At 41.2% G+C, this 7,294-nt stretch overlaps 1 pseudogene; it reads left to right on the forward strand.

Moving 5' to 3' along the window:
* The first annotated feature begins 240 nt into the window (after nt 1-240).
* Nucleotides 241-1,761, forward strand: LOC113934427 (annotated as a pseudogene).
* Nucleotides 1,762-7,294: the final 5,533 nt, after the last annotated feature.

The raw sequence follows: 7,294 nt of genomic DNA on the forward strand, positions 1-7,294 counted from the left end.
AAGAAAGAGACAATCTGAATAGACCAATAACCAGTAATGAAATTGAAGCAGTAAACAAAAATCTCACAAAAAACAAAAGTCCAGGGCCAGATGGCTTCCCAGGGGAATTCTACTAAACATTTAAAGAAGAAATAATACCAGTGAGGGTGAGATGTGCATCGGTCCTGGGCATCAGGAATAAAACTTGCTGCTGAAAAGAACATTTTGGAAGCTTTGTTGACTGGAAGAGGTGTCTCTGGGATTCCCATTCCTAGATCTTTGTTTAGGGCCATGAGGACACAGAAGGTCACAGTGCCTCTGATCTTTGCCATCTCCATTGCTACAATAGGCTCTTTCCAGTTTGGCTACAACACCGGAGTCATCAATGCTCCTGAGATTATCATAAAGGACTTTCTCAATTACACCCAGGAAGAGACGTTGAATGACCGTCCCACTGAGGTGTTACTCACTTCCCTTGGGTCCTTGTCTGTGGCCATCTTCTCCATTGGTGGTATGATTGGCTCCTTCTCCGTTGGACTCTTTGTCAACCGCTTTGGCAGGTGCAATTCAATGCTCATTGTCAACCTCTTGGCTGTCGCTGGTGGCTGCCTTATGGGGTTCTGCAAAATAGCCCAGTCGGTTGGAATGCTGATCCTGGGCCGGTTGGTTATTGGCCTCTTCTGTGGCCTTTGCACAGGTTTTGTGCCCACATACACTGACGAGGTCTCTCCCACTGTCCTACGGGGGGCCTTTGGCACTCTCAACCAGCTGGGCATCGTCATCGGGATCCTGGTGGCTCAGATCTTTGGTCTGAAAGTCATCATGGGGACTGAAGAGCTTTGGTCCCTGCTTTTGGGTTTCACCATCATTCCAGCTGTCCTGCAAAGCGCAGCTCTTCCGTTTTGCCCCGAGAGTCCTAGATTTTTGCTCATCAACAGAAAGGAAGAGGAGAGTGCTAGGGAGATCCTCCAGCAATTGTGGGGCACCCAGGACGTGACTCAGGACATCCAGGAGATGAAAGATGAGAGCACGAGGATGGCATAAGAGAAGCAAGCCACAGTACTGGAACTCTTCAGATCACACAGCTACCAGCAGCCCATTATGATTTCCATCATGCTCCAGCTGTTCCAGCAGCTGTCTGGAATCAATTCTGTGTTCTATTATTCAACAGGAATCTTCAAAGATGCAGGTGTTCAGGAGCCAATCTGTGCCACCATCAGCGAGGGTGTAGTTAATACCATCTTCACTGTTGTCTCTCTGTTTCTGGTAGAAAGGGCAGGGAGGAGGACTCTACATATGACTGGCCTTGGAGGGATGGCTGTTTGTTCCATCTTTATGACCATCTCATTGTTAGTAAAGGATGGCTATAATTGGATGAGCTTTGTTTGTATCGGGGCTATCTCGGTCTTTGTGGCCTTCTTTGAAATTGGCCCAGGCCCCATTCCCTGGTTTATCGTGGCCAAATTCTTCAGCCAAGGACCCCCGCCCTGCTGCAATGGCAGTGGCTGGTTGTTGCAACTGGACCTCCAACTTCCTGGTTGGGTTCCTCTTCCCTTCAGCTGCATTCTATTTAGGAGCCTATATTTTTATCATATTCATTGGCTTCCTCATTCTCTTCTTGGTCTTCACCTTCTTCAAAGTCCGGGACTCGTGGCAGGACTTTTGAGGAAATCACATGAGCCTTCGAGGGGCAGGCTTGGGAGGGAGGCTAACAGAGCTGAGAAAGGCCCCATCGTGGAGATGAACAGCATCCAGCCCATGAAGGAAACTGCCACCGTCTAAGCCATGCCTCCTTCCCACCTCCCTTCCAACATGGAAAAGCAACCTCTCCCCAGATGAGGGAGAGACCTCATCAGCTTGTAACCCAGGACTGTTTCTGAATGCTGCTACTTGATTCCTTTCTCTTCCCACACACTCCATGAGCACTCAGAGGAACCTAGTGCAGGAGTTAGTTGTATCTTCAATGGCTTTTGAAAAATTTCATTTCTTGGACATTCTCTTCTGTTTAGGAGAGACCAAGCAAACCTACCTTCATTTCAAGAGGAATTGGCCACTTGCCATCTGACAGCATTGTCATCTCTTCCTCCCTTGGGTTCTAATAGGGCCTCACCAGGGCCAATACGGGAGGGGAGTAAGAGTGAGGTGCAGTTTCCCTGACCCCAGACTTCCCAGGAAGCAGATCTATATGAGTGTGGAGGGCAGAGAGGGATTAAATAAGAGCACTGTCCTCACTTCCATACAGCTCTGCAGAGCAAATTAACTTGAGTTTTATTTATTTTATCTTCTGGTTTTATTGCATAAATATTTATTTTTTTAAGTGTAAAATAATTTTACCAAGTAATGAAAACAGAAGGAAATTGAGGATAGAGGGAGGCGCTTGAAGAGAGGTTCTAGGGTAGAAGATTTGATACTGGAGAGGTCGAGGTGCAATAAGGGGAAGATTCAGGGAGAAGTATAATGTGTTCTCAGAGGGTACATGATGGGGTGTGTGAACTTTGCACATTGCCTCTTAACCTTCAGGTGGAAACTCTCAAGTTTAATTTCTCAGAAAAGTGATGTGCCTGTATTAAGAAGCTACTGGTTACCTTTAGAACTTTTTTCTTTGTTTAAAATTATATGTAGTGTTACTTGAAATCTAGGGTTATTAAGATGGGCATTATAGCTAATGGTGGTGGATGGGTTCTAATTTTGGTTGGAGTCCAGAGAAGGGAAGGTTATTTCTAGATATCCTTTCTCCCCTCACTGGACAAAACAACTTCTTCCCCTTATAGTAGACTCACTGCAGGGGGTGGGGGTTAAAGTATTCCTAATACCCGCCTGGTGGGAGAGCCTTCCAAATGAGAAACGCAAAATAGTGGTTCTTGGTAGAGGTTCTGTATTTTTCCATTTTGTTCTTTAGGAGATTTTAGTTGTTGATATTTTGTTTTAAGCCATAGCTTTAAAAGAATTCAAAGGAGAATGTTCATAAACTAACTTGGAATTTGTAACCTCAGCTCTGGGAGAGGATTTTTCCTGAACGATTATTATCTAGTTGAAGTATGTTGTTGCTAAAGGTCATCACATGCTTGTTCTGTTGCCATATTCGCATAGTATGATGTCAAGTGCCCTTAGGGGACCATACATTTGGGATAATATGAGTAAATGTGCAGGGTAGCCCACACTTGAGAGAGTATGAATGTATGTGCACTGTCACTTTGCTCTGGTGGAAGTAGATGGCTGGTAACTTGTGTCCTTTATGTACCTACAGCCCCCTTTTGAATAGAATGTGTTCAAACTCATCTCTCTATATATAAAGAACACTGCCTCTGCTGGGTGGAATTTGCATCTGTTTCATTCCAGACTTCAGAGTTCAGACGCATCTGGCTACCTTTCCCTGTTGGACAACTGGGGGGAGAACTCCTTAAATCGTGAGATTGAGGGTGGAGGACTCTGCTTCCCCCTAGACCCAGACAATGGCAGTATGAAAGGAAAATGTGAGATCAGAACATGTGGCCTCTTGGAGGGAAGTCGTAGGGGAGAAGGAGCCTTTCTTTTAAGGGGTGAGAAACAAACTGAAGACTTCTAACTCTGGAGCATTTTAGAGCGCCAGATGAGGTGGAGGGATGTACACTTGCCCCAGGTCATGGACACCTGTACAATCATCTAGTTTCCCAGTATTTTTATAAATGGAGATTGGGCCCCATGACATCTACTCTGTCTTCCTTCCTTCATATGTTGCTTGATCACCCTTTCTCTCCTTGGTGCTTACATACTTCAGAACTTTTAGCCAAACCCTTGCCTATGACAATATTTTAGTCACCAGTTGTCACTGTTCCCCCGGTCATTGAGCGTTTTGGGGGAAAAAACAGCTTATATGGAATGGGGCTTGGTTCAACAGGTGACTTTAACTGCACCTCTACTTCTGGTTCCTCAAAACCAGTGGGTTGGCAGTAATGCTGTGTGGAAGTTTTCCCATTTCTCAGTGACCAGATTGTGAATATTTCCAAATGGGTTTTCTATTATTAATGTTACTGTGATTCTTTGTTTTGAAATAAAAATTCTGAATGTACATATGAAAAAAGAAAAAATATACATATGAAAAAAGAAAGAAAAAGAAATAACACCTATTCTACAAAAGCTGTTCCAAAAAATAGAAACAGAAGGAAAACTTCCAAACTCCTTCTATGAGGTCAGCATTACCCTGTTCCCAAAACCAGGCAAATCCCATCAAAAAGGAGAATTACAGACCAATATTCCTGATGAACATGGATACCAAAATACTCAACAAGATCCTAGCTGATAGGATCCAACAGTACATTAAAAGGATTATTCACCACGACCAAGTGGGTTTTATGCCTGGGATGCAAGGGTGGTCCAACATTCATAAATCAATCAATGTGGTAGAGCACATCAATAAAAGAAAAGCCGAGAACCATATGATCCTCTCAATTGATGCAGAAAAAGCATTTGACAAAATACAACATCTGTCCCCGATTAAAACTCTTCAGACTATAAGGATAGAGGGAACATTCCTTGATATCATAAAAACCATCTATGAAAAGCCCACAATGAATATCATTATCAATGGGGAAAAGCTCTCCTTTTCCCTTAAGATCAGGAACATGACCGGGATGCCCATTCTCACCACTATTGTTTGACATAGTACTAGAAGTCCTAGCCTCAGCAATCAGACAATAAAAAGAAATAAAAGGCATTCAAATTGGCAAAGAAGAAGTCAAACTCTCCCTCTTCACTGATGACATGATACTTTATGTGGAAAACCCAAAAGACTCCACCCCCAAATTACTATAACTCATACAGCAATTCAGTAATGTGGCAGGATACAAAAGCAATGCACAGAAATCAGTTGCTTTTCTATACACTAACAACGTAACTGTAGAAAGAGAAATTAAGGAATCAATTCTATTCACAATAGCAACAAAAACCATTAAGATACCTAGAAATAAGCATAACTAAAGAGGTAAAGCATCTATATTCTAGGAACTACAGAACATTTATGAAAGAAATTGAGGAAGACACAAAAAGATGGAAAAATATTCCATGCTCAAGGATTGGAAGAATAAACCTGGTTAAAATGTCTATCCTGCCCAGAGCAATTTACACTTTCAATTATATCCCTATTAAAATACCATTGGCATTTTTCAAAGAGCTGAAACAAAAAATCCTAAAATTTGTATGGAACCAGAAAAGACCCCGAATCACCAAGGGAATGATGAAAAAGAAAAACAAAGCTGGGGCATCACATTGCCTAACTTCAAGCTATATTACAAAGCTGTGATCACCAAGACAGCATGGTATTGGCACAAAAACAGACACATAGACTAATGGAACAGAATAGAGACTCCAGAAATAGACCCTCAACTCTATGGTCAACTAATCTTTGACAAATCAGGAAAAAATATCCAGTGGAAAAAAGACAGTCTCTTCAATAAGTGATGCTGGGAAAATTGGACAGCTACATATAGATAAATGAAGCTGGACCATTCCCTTACACCATACACAAAGATAAACTCAAAATGGATGAAAGACCTCAATGTGAGACAGGACTCCATCAAAATCCTAGAGGAAGACATAGGCAGTAACCTCTTTGACATTGGCCACAGGAACTTCTTTTAAGACACGTCTCCAAAGGCAAGTAAAACAAAAGCAAAACTGAACTTTTGGGACTTCGTCAAGATAAAAAGCTTCTGCACAGCAAAGAAAACAGTCAACAAAACTAAGAGGCAGCCCACGAAATAGAAGATATTTGCAAATGACATTACAGATAAAGGGCTGATATCCAAGATCTATAAAGAACTTCTCAAACTCAACACTCAAAAAACTAATAACCCAGTCAAAAAATGGGCAGAAGACATGAACAGACACTTCTCCAAAAAAGACATACAAATGGCTAACAGGCACATGAAAAAATGCTCAACATCACTAGCCATCTGGAAAATACAAATCAGAACCACAATGAGATACCACCATACACCAGTTAGAATGGCAAAAATTAACAAAACAGGAAACAACAAGTGTTGGCGAGGATGTGGAGAAAGGGTACCCTCTTACACTGTTGGTGGGAATGCAAGCTGGTACAGCCACTCTGGAAAACAGTGTGGACGTTCCTCAAGATGTTAAGAATAGAGCTACAACCTACAACCCAGCAATTGCACTACTAGGTATTTACTCCAAAGATACAAACCTAGTGAAAAGAAGGGACACGTGAACCCCAATGTTCATAGCAGCAATGTCCACATTAGCCAAACTGTGGAAGGAACCGAGATGCCCTTCAACAGATGAATGGATAAAGAAGATGTGGTACATATACACAATGGAGTATTATTCAGCCATCAGAAACAAAATACCCACCATTTGCATTGACATGGATAGAACTGAAGGGGATTATGTTAAGTTAAGTAAGTCAAGCAGAGAAAGACAATTATCATCTGGTTTCACTCATATGTGGAACATAAGCAGTAGCACAGAGGACCATAGGGGAAGGGAGGGAAATCCAAAGGGGAAGAAATCAGAGAGGGAGATGAACCATGACAGACTATGGACACTGGAGAAACAATCTGGGGGTTTCAGAGGGGAGGAGGGTGGGGAGGGGATGACAGGGTGATAGGTACTGAGGAGGGCACGTGCTGTGATGAGCACTGGGTGTTACACTTAACTAATGAATCACTGAACACTACATCAAAAACTAATTATGTACTATACAGTGGCTAACTGAACATAAAAAAAGAATTGCTTTGACAAGTATGAAATAATGGATTTAATCTTTAAAATTCTTCCTCTCAAATGTTTTCAATCAGAAGATAAAAAGAAAATTTGTCCAGTGCTGATTTGTTCTAAGAACAAATGTGATAACTTCCTTATCACAGCCAAAAATATCAAGAATAAAAATGAACCAACAATGTTTATGTTTACAAATAAAGTAGCCAGAGAAGAAATAGGTTATCATGCTATCATTATTCCATCCAGAATCTGATAGAAGGAACTATGAAGAAATTAGGAAACCAACGTTCCATTTTGCTTAAAAAAGAGAAACTGTGATCATTTGCTGTAACAGTGATTTTAAATGCAGTGATTTTTGTTTTAGTGTATAAAACATTTTCAAGCTCAGCTTTTCAAAAAATTATTTAAATAGAAAAAGGTTAACACAAGCAGCTACAACTGGCCAAATGTTTTATAATGTTACCATGGTATATCCAAACCCAATAAAAAGAAGTTTCAAGTTAAGATTCAAGGGAGAGTAGTGGGAAATGTAAATGGAATTCTGTGGATATTAAGGATTTTAAATTATTAAAGAACTTTACCAAAATGATTATTT

Source organism: Zalophus californianus, chromosome 4 (genome assembly GCF_009762305.2).
Source record: "Zalophus californianus isolate mZalCal1 chromosome 4, mZalCal1.pri.v2, whole genome shotgun sequence".
NCBI classification, from domain to species: domain Eukaryota; kingdom Metazoa; phylum Chordata; class Mammalia; order Carnivora; family Otariidae; genus Zalophus; species Zalophus californianus.